The sequence below is a fragment of the Helianthus annuus genome, chromosome 4 (assembly GCF_002127325.2).
Source record: "Helianthus annuus cultivar XRQ/B chromosome 4, HanXRQr2.0-SUNRISE, whole genome shotgun sequence".
Taxonomy (NCBI): domain Eukaryota; kingdom Viridiplantae; phylum Streptophyta; class Magnoliopsida; order Asterales; family Asteraceae; genus Helianthus; species Helianthus annuus.
The window spans coordinates 11,477,694-11,487,994 of NC_035436.2; the positions used below are offsets into that span (position 1 = coordinate 11,477,694).

The window sequence follows — 10,301 nt, forward strand, 5'->3', positions numbered from 1 at the left end:
TGTAAACCATTAATATGGGCAAAACTTAAGGGACTGAAGATACAACCCTACAAAAGAAAACTTGCTTGCTACTCAAGAACAATTACTACCAGATTATGATCTATGAGTAATGAGGTATAAAGAACTATTCCTACCAAAGATATTGTGAGGCTTACTTCGGATGAAGAAAAGCTAAGTTTCTAATGAAATGGTGTTGCTACCAATGATAAAGATTACTACAAAAAGCAAATAAGCAATTACCCACAAGTGTTGATACTAAAGATCATTACTACCAAACACAATAGTAGAAATCACACTTAGCTCATGTGTCATGTTCAAGTCTCATTACCTCCATAGATGTGGGGTTATATGATACGTGGTAAATGTGTAAGAAAAATGGGTTATAAGAGGTTATATAACTTGGTGTGTAGCCCCTTCAGTTATACATATATGTGTATATATGTGTGTGAGAGAGAGAAACCAATGGTGGTGCTGCTATGCATATGATGGTCATATTCCATAGCCTCCCCCTCCCCCCACCATAACGCCAGGCAGGGCCGGCCATGAGAATTCGTGTACCCTGTTCGAGCTCGAAAAACTGTGCCCTTAGGACTTAACGAAATTGGGTATTGAGCTCACTAAAGGTCTAAACCTAATGCCAAAGTGGTTAATAACTAAACCATAAGGATAGTTTTGTAAGGGGGTCTATGTTGGTGTTTTTATGAGTATATCCTATTAAAAATGTGCCCCTCGAAATATTGGACTCTAGCCGGTGGTTCTCCCCACCACCCCCAGGGCCGACTGTGACACCAGGGAGTGTTCCGAAGGCTATGGGGCGTTATACGCTAATATAGGGTCTGTATAACCCCACTATGATGCCGTTAAAGGTATTGTGGAAAAGTAAAACTGAAGATGCTGTCAAGTATCAATGCATGAACGTATTATTCTTTGTCGTTATCTTTTTTATGTATTTATATATTATTATCCATTATAGTTTGCTATTAGTTGTAATAATTGTTTCCTCTTAGTAAAGGAAACATAAGTTTAGTTACCTTATGATTATAGCTAATGGTATATAATTGTACTTAACATGAGAAAGTGATCAATAGATAATTATACTTTCTAGAAAACTTTCTTATTGGTATTATTATTCTTTGATTAAGTTATTATTATATATAATTTAGAGTTAAATGCCTGGTTGGTCCTTATGGTTTGTGAAAATTGCAGACTTGGTTTCAAGGGTTCACTAATTACACGCTTGGTCCAAGTGGTTGCAATTTTTAAACTCGGATGGTCCTTAGCACTAACATATGTTAAAATTTCCATTTAAGTCTTTGTGAAATGACTAAATTGTCCCTGAACAATAAGAAAATAAAACAAAAAGAGATAGGCACACACCTCATCTTCTTCTCCCACATCTCTCTCTCTCTCTCTCTCTCTCTCTCTCTCTCTCTCTAACCCACCATCATCTCCACCTCCACCTTCAACCCACCACCACCACCACCTCCACCTTCAACCCACCACTACCACCTCCTCCAGGTTGTTGATGAAATATTGGATTTTACACAGTATGCCGAACAACTGGGAAAGCCAATTGACAGTGACCTGGCGAAAGGAAACCTGACCGCACCCGTGATTTTTGCTCTTAAGAAACAGGCAAAGCTGCGAGAGATAATCGAGACAAAGTTTTGTGAAACGGGGTCTCTTAATGAAGTTATTGAGCTCGGATAAATAGTTATGGGTTTGAAAAAGCGCGACATCTTGCTAAACATAAAGCTGATGTGGCAATCAACTGTCTGCAGTGCCTTCCTCCGAGCTCGTTTCGGTTGGCTTTTGAGGGTATGGTCAAATTCAATCTCGAGCGCATTGACTAGATTATGAAATGGGGAATTAGTGGAAATTCAGTCCGTTCTTGAAACTGTCAAGAAACACACTCGTTTTTTTGGAAGTTTTAAGGTGTTCTTGGTCTCTGATGGGTTTCTAAAAAAAATGTTATGAAGCTATATGAAATCATATAACTGGAAGAAAGAAACAAACATTCAAGAACGGTGGAGGTAGAGGAGGTGGTAGTGGGTTGAAGGTGGAGGAGGTGGTGATGATGGTGGGTTGAAGGTGGTGGTGGTGGTGGTGGTGGTGGTGGTGGTGGTGGTGGTGGTGGGGGGGGGGGGTTAGCGAGAAAGAGAGAGAGATGGGTGAGAAGAAGATGTGGGGTGGGACCATCTCTTTTTGTTTTTTTTTTTTATTATTTTTAATTGTTCAGGGACAATTTAGTCATTTCACAAAGACTTATCTACAAAATTTAACGAATGTTAGTGTTAAGTAGCACACAAGTGTAAAAATTGAAACCACTGGAACCCAATGTGTAATTAGGGAACCCTTGAGTCCAAGTCTGTAATTTTCGCAAACCATAGGAACCAACCAACCATTTAACTCAATAATTTAGGGGTGTGCATGGGTCGGTTTGGGTCGGTTTTTACTATTATCCATAACCATAACCGCTAGTTCGGTTATGGAGTTTTGGTAACCATAACCATAACCAAACTTCGGTTATGGTTAATCGGTTATGAAGTCGGTCATGGTTCGGTTTTGGTTAATTTCGGTTAAGTAACCAAGGAAGGTTTGAAATAAATAGGGTTATGCACGATTTGAACTTAGGTTGAGTCTATTTTATAAGATAACGAAGATTAAACTTTTTGGTTAAACTACCGATTTAGAGTTCTTTTTAATAAGGTAATTCTCAAACAAAAACAATTATGGCCATAACACCTTAGTTCTTTATCAAAATAAATGATATCTACATCAAGATCATTTTGTTACTAACATACTTTTATCTTAGTAAAAACCCTCTATATAGTTTTGTATAACACAAATCTATTATATAAAGTTAACATCACAACTTCGGTTCGGTTTCGGTTATATTCGGTTAACCAAAGCTTCATAACCATAACCATAACCGATTGAGCGGTTATACAAAGTTTCATAACCATAACCATTGGTTATATTGGTTATCGGTTATTAATGGTTCGGTTATGTCGGTTATGGTTCGGTTATCGGTTATGGTTCGGTTATCGGTTATGGTGGTTAATTTGCTCACCCCTACAATAATTTATGAACTTTTTAGCTACATTGATTTTTGTCCTTTTATGTTTTTGTCTTTTGTGATTTTTTTTTTCATCTTTCCTTTTTCTTTTCTATTTTTTGTTTTTTCTTTTTTAAGTTTCAATCGAACCTAGTGTTGTACATGTAACAAAACGGACGGATTTTTGTTTTTTGTGAATTTTTCATCTTTCCTTTTTCTTTTCTATTTTTTGGTTTTTCTTTTTTAAGTTTCAATCGAACCTAGTGTTGTACATGTAACAAAACGAACAAATTTTGTCTTTTGTGAATTTTTCATCTTTCCTTTTTCTTTTCTATTTTTTGGTTTTTTAAGTTTCAATCGAAAAAAAAAAAAAAAACCTAGTGTTGTACATGTAACAAAAAGAACGGATTTTTGTCTTTTGTGAATTTTTAATCTTTCCTTTTTCTTTTCTATTTTTTGGTTTTTCTTTTTTAAGTTTCAATCGATCCTAGTGTTGTACGTGTAACAAAACGAACGGATTTTTGTCTTTTGTGAAATTTTCATCTTTCCTTTTTCTTTTCTATTTTTTGGTTTTTCTTTTTAAAGTTTCAATCGAACCTAGTGTTGTACATGTAACAAAACGAACAGATTTTTGTCTTTTGTGAATTTTTCATCTTTCCTTTTTGAGAAAAATGCAATTTGTGTCCCTGTGGTATGTCCCAAACATCAACCCGAGCCCCTAAATTAAATTTTTGGTTTTTTGAGCCCCTGACTTTATAAATTCATAACAGTATGAGTCCCTGCCGTCAGTGTTCCGTCAGTTTTACAGTTTGACAGTTGTGAAAAGTCCATAATACCCCCACCCTTAATATCTACACTTAATAGCAGACAACCAGTTTCATTATCACCATCAACAGCTCTCCTAACTACCAATATCTCTCCCAACTCCCAAGATCATCATCATCATCATCTTCATCGAACAGATCAACAGATCATCTTTATCATCTTCATCGAACATCTTCATCATCGAACATCTTTATCATCGAACAGATCAGGTTCATCTTCATCCTCATATTGATTTTTGGTTTGATTCGATGATTTGAATGTGTTTATATTGTGAAAAAACAGAGGGTTGATCCTGGGTTCCATTCGATGATTTTGGGTTGATTTTGGGTTCCATTCGATGATTTTGGGTTGATTTTGAAAAAAACAGAGGGTTGATTTTGGGTTTGATTTTGGGTTCCATTCGATGATTTTGGGTTGATTTTGAAAAAAATAGAGGGTTGATTTTGGGTTCCATTCGATGATTTTGGGTTTATTTTGAAAAAACAGAGGGTTGATTTTGGGTTTGATGTATCAACTGATTATATTGTTCAAAATGCATCGAAACAGAGGTTTTGAATCTGTTTTGGTTTTGATTCTTGTGGGTTTAGGGTTTAGGGTTTAGGGTATCAAAACAGAGGGTTTGAATGTGGGTTTGAATGTGTTTTGGTTTTTATTCTTGTGGGTTTGAATGTGGGTTTGATGTGTTTTGGTTTTGATTTTTGGTTTGAATGTGTTAGGGTATCAAAACAGAGGGTTTGAATGTGTTTTGGTTTTGATTCTTGTGGGTTTGATGTGTTTTGGTTTTGATTTTTGGTTTGAATGTGTTAGGGTATCAAAACAGAGGGTTTGAATGTGGGTTTGAATGTGTTTTGGTTTTGATTCTTGTGGGTTTGAATGTGGGTTTGATGTGTTTTGGTTTTGATTTTTGGTTTGAATGTGTTAGGGTATCAAAACAGAGGGTTTGAATGTGGGTTTGAATGTGTTTTGGTTTTGATTTTTGGTTTGATTCCATGATTTGGGTTCCTCATATTAAGAACTGATCGGATCAGTAGTTTTCAATGTGTTTTGGTTTGATTCCATGATTTAGGTTCCTCATATTAAGAACTGATCGAATCAGTGGTTTTCAATGTGTTTTGGTTTTGATTCTTGTGTGTTCATCATATTGATTTTTGGTTTGATTCGATGATTTGGGTTCCTCATATTAAGAACTGATCGGATCAGTTTCGGATTGAATGTGTTCCTCATTTGAATGTGTTGTGTTGTATAGAATGGCTGCGGATGTAAAGATACGCAAAACACCAACTACGAAGGCGAGAACACTTGACAACCTCCTAGAAGATGGTGCGGTGCACATAAGGAAGTGATTGATATGAATGAATATAACCCCAGTGTAGCTCTTCAATTTTTCTTGAAATTCCAGAGCTCGCTAATTACATATCTACCACTTGGGTTATATTCATGAATGAATATAACCCCAGTGGCAGATATGTAATTACCTACACTGCAGTTGTATTCATTCATATCTGCTACATTCCGAAGTGCACCCGTCAGTAAAGATCCACAATTGCTTGTGGATCTTTGACGTTTTGTCTCTATATTGTATGTTACGGTCTTTTGTTATCGAGTCTATAAGTTCCGTCAAGTCTACGAAGTTAGTATGACGTTTTGTCTCTGTATTGTATGTATTAAAAGTTTACATTTAATATACAGTTTAGGCTTTACCAATTTGTTATATATAGTATACATTTAATTATTATATTGCATTTATTAGATTGCATTTATTTAAAAATAAAAGAGAATTTAGGCTTTAATAATTTGTTATATATAGTATACATTTAATTATTATATTGCATTTATTTAAAAAGAGTTAATTATTAGATTGCATTTATTTAAAAATAAAAGAGTTAATTTGAATTATTAGATTTCTTAAGAAAAAAGCAAAAAATGAATTTAGGGGCTCATGTTGATATTTCACTCATACCATAAGGACGCAAAGTGTTATTAATATATGTCAAAACACGGTCTTACCCCTGCCTCAAACAGTCAAACTGACGGCAGGGACTCAAAGTGTTATGAATTCATAAGGTCAGGGGCTCAAAAAACCAAAAATTGAATTTAGGGGCTCAGGTTGATGTTTGAGACATACCACAGAGACGCAAATTGCATTTTTCTCTTCCTTTTTCTTTTTCTATTTTTGGTTTTTCTTTTTTAAGTTTCAATAGAACCTATTGTTGTACATGTAACAAAATGAACAGATTTTTGTCTTTTGTGAATTTTTCATCTTTCCCTTTTCTTTTCTATTTTTTTGGTTTTTCTTTTTTAAGTTTCAATTGAACCTAGTGTTGTACATGTAACAAAACGAACAGATTTTTGTCTTTTGCGAATTTTTCATCTTTCCCTTTTCTTTTCTATTTTTTGGTTTTTCTTTTTTAACTTTCAATCGAACCTATTGTTGTACATGTAACAAAACGAACAGATTTTTGTCTTTTGTGAATTTTTCATCTTTCCTTTTTCTTTTCTATTTTTTTGGTTTTTCTTTTTTAAGTTTCAATCGAACCTAGTGTTGTACATGCAACAAAACGAACAGTCAAATACTGACCTAACAACGTCAGTACCGAAATTGATATTCGTTATTATTATTTCGATCGACGTAAACACATCTCAGTATTTTTTTGGTCGTATCATGACTTTTTTTTGTTTCTCTTTCGGTAAGTGTCGGTATCTTAATGAACCGAACCAATATCAAACGAACTCCTGCCATTAACATTATTTTTACTATTGCGTCTACGTTTCCAATAAAAATTGGGCCGCCCTGCAGCAGAGCGCGGGTGTAACCCATTAATCATCATCATCATCATCATCATCATCATCATCATCATCATCATCATCATCATCATCATCATCATCATCATCATCATCATCATCATCATTGTTAGGGCTGGATTTTCATTATAGGTGATCCTTACACGTGATCCTAACCAGTGATCCTTGTTTCTTTGGCAGACAGTGATCCTCAGCAGGACTTCAGGATCAGGATCATGGGACATTATAGGATCCTCATACTAATGATCATCTTCGCTTAATGCAATGTTATTTTTGCAGGAATATCTAGCAGGATACGCTCTAAGCAACATAATCAAGGGACGCGTCTTCACAATTATGGCAAGAGCTTAATCGGAGATAGACGTTGCACAGGATATGGAAACATGGCTTGATTTATGGGCGGCAATTTAGGCTAGATTGTCTTTTATTTCTAAAGGGGTAATGAGCTGATAATTAGTCCTTTTACCTAAAATAGGTCACCTACACTTATATAAATACCACTCTCCATCATTTGGAAGGGGACACACGACATACAACGCAACTCTCACACACTTAGACACTCGAAACAATAGTGATCCTTGTACTCAGCTCATTATCATCCGAAGTTGTAACTATATTTTTCTTATATTGAAGTTGGTGATCGGTAGTTGCCATCACCCGAGGTTTTTTATGCCGGAGATCATACATTGATCAAGGGCTTTTTCCTCGTATAAATCATTGTGTCTTTGCATCTTTATCACAGAAGTGATCCTTTACTTTCATAATTAACCAAGCATCATACCCCGTTTACATAAAGTTTGGTTACATTATCCTTGTGTGATTTTTGACCAAAACAGTTTGGCGCCCACCGTGGGGCAATTGGTGCTTCATTCATAAGAAAATCTTTTGTTCGAAATCATTTCAAAGAGTTACATGGCTTCATCATTGAAGAACACGTCCACGGCGATGTCTGCAGTCACCTCATCACAGACCACTTTGCCTCCTCCACCGGCAGGATCTCAGAAAAATACTGAGAAGAGATCAACTCCCACTTTCTCTAAACCTCTATCTTCTTCTGCTATGAATTCTTCTATTCCCAGTACTAGTGATGTATTTGCTTTAATTTTGCAGATGAAGGATCGTATGCAGCGGCAGGATGAGACTAATGACAGGATCCTCAGGGAAATTGGAGACCTCAAAAGACAAAAGAAAGCGGCAGAGGATCATTCCCCACTGATGCCCAAATCCTTGAGCTTCGATACTCCAATGATCACTTCCCAGCCATCAGGGATCCCGGACGTGCAAATCATAGGGGAGTCAAGAGGATCACATCTCAAGTCGGCAGCAATGACTCAGACATCAGGCTCACATTTTCAGCCAGTGGGATCCTATCCTCAGTACATGGGATCCTTCATGAATTCAGGAGCCTATCCGGGGGCACAGCAGTTTCAAGGATCCTACCTTGTTCCAGGATCATTCCAGGGCCAAGGATCCTCCTTTGTTCCAGGATCATCCCAGGTTCAAGGATCCTCCTTCATTCCAGGATCATCCCAGACACCAGGATCCTTCCAGATACCAGGATCCCTAAAAAGTTTGCAAACAGGAAGTCTAGATGTCCATCAAGGGGACTTCATTCCAATGCAGACCATTGCTTCCACTGGTCCCTCCGTTGTTCCAGAATCCCAGCAATATGGGTTCCCTAACTTGAACCCAATGGGAGGTAACACTTTAAATAATTATCCTACCACTAACCATGGATTCATGCAGGATACAGGTACCAATCATGCTATGGCCAGGGAGTTGCAGAAGCTAAAAGAGATGATCTCAAGTGTTCCAGGGGTAGTCAAGCCTATCCCAGAGATTGCAGATGGGAGCCACAAAGTATCTCGCTTTGCACCACCAATTTGTGATGCAGAGGTACCCAAAAGGTTCCATATCCCTACCATGAAGCTGTATGATGGCACAACGGATCCAGAGGAGCATATAGCACAATACAGGGAGAGGATGGAGATCAATCCTATCCCAGAAAAGTTGAAGGAAGCATGCCTATGTAAAGGATTTGGATCTACTCTTACTGGATCAGCTCTTAAGTGGCTGCTAAGTCTTCCCCCCTACTCTATTACTTCATTTGCTAATTTAGTTAATTTATTCAATAACCAATTCTCTTGTAGCAGAAAATTTGAAAAATTAACTAGTGATTTGTACAGGATAACTCAAAATCATAATGAATCATTAAGGGATTATATAACTAAATTTAGTAAAGAATCCTTGGACATTCCCAACTTGGATATGGCTACGGCTGTTGAAGCCTTCAAGATGGGACTGCTTAAGGATTCGTTATTCTATGATGATCTTGTTATGACACCATGCAGGAATCTAGATGAAGTAAGAACTCGAGCACTCAGGTTCATCCGGCTAGAGGATGACAAGAGGATCCAGGAGAGACAAGTAGGATCCTTAAAACAGGAGAAGCAAGGATCCTCCTTCAAGAACAACAAATTCAAATCCTACCATAGAAATGAGAACAAGAATGTGCATGCTGTTGACCAAGAAGAGGATGATGAAGAATATCCTCCAATCTCAGAATATTGTTTTTCCGTTGATAATCATGAACTAATCCTTGCAATGCAGAATCTAGGTGAAAAAGCTAGGTGGCCCAGGAAGAATGATAAACCATCCGGGACTAAAGACAAGTCAAAATGGTGTGCATACCATGAGGATTTCGGGCATCTAACTGAAGATTGCATAGCCTTAAGAAAAGAAATTGGATACCTGCTAAGCAAGGGGCATCTAAAAGAATTATTGGGAAGAAAAAAGCAAAGGACTCAGGATCCTGAAAGGATCCCCGAAAAAGCTCCAGCACCTCCGGCAAATGCACAAGTGATCAACTTTATATCTGGAGGATCAGACATCTGTGGTACATCCTTCTCGGCGGCCAAAAGACATGCAAAAGAATCAAAAATGGATAATGGTGAAAGGCCTATTAGAACATCAAGTGTCTCAGAAGGGAAGACGATAACATTTGATGAGGATGATCGCATTAACATTCAGGATCCTCACCATGATAGTTTAGTTATCACTCTCTTTATCTCTAACCATTTTGTCCGCAGGATCCTTATTGATGGAGGGAGCTCAGTGAACATTATCCAGCTTGATGTTCTGAAGAAAATGGGTATCCCAGAATCAGACATCACACCGAGATCCTCCGTGCTTGTAGGATTCAGTGGAGAAACGAAGAAAACTCTGGGGGACATCAAACTCCCAATCTACGTGGAAGGATTACATAATTATCAGAAATTTTGTGTTATTAACTGTTTATCTTGTTGCAACGTTATCCTTGGCAGGCCTTGGATACATGATATGAAAGCAGTCCCATCCACCTACCATCAATGTGTGAAGCTCCCTAGCCCATGGGGGATAATCAAGATCGACAGTGATCAGCAGGAGGCTAAGGATTGTTATACCTCATCTATGAAGCCAACCTCGAAACCAAGGGAACGATAGCAATTACAGTATCCTCCGAGGAATGTCTTGGAGGCAAGGGAACAAGATGTGGATGAAATCCTCTTGGATCCTAGTGATCCTGAATCAAAAATCTATATCGGATCAGGGATCCTTGGCAAGATGAAAGAAGACA

At 37.4% G+C, this 10,301-nt stretch overlaps 1 long non-coding RNA gene across 1 annotated transcript; it reads left to right on the forward strand.

Annotated features, from left to right (window-relative positions):
* Positions 1–3,978: 3,978 nt before the first annotated feature.
* Positions 3,979–5,233, forward strand: LOC110934366. The gene is made up of 2 exons (XR_002588272.2): positions 3,979–4,092; positions 5,130–5,233. It is a non-coding gene; the product is annotated as an uncharacterized LOC110934366 (long non-coding RNA).
* The last annotated feature ends 5,068 nt before the right edge of the window (positions 5,234–10,301 follow it).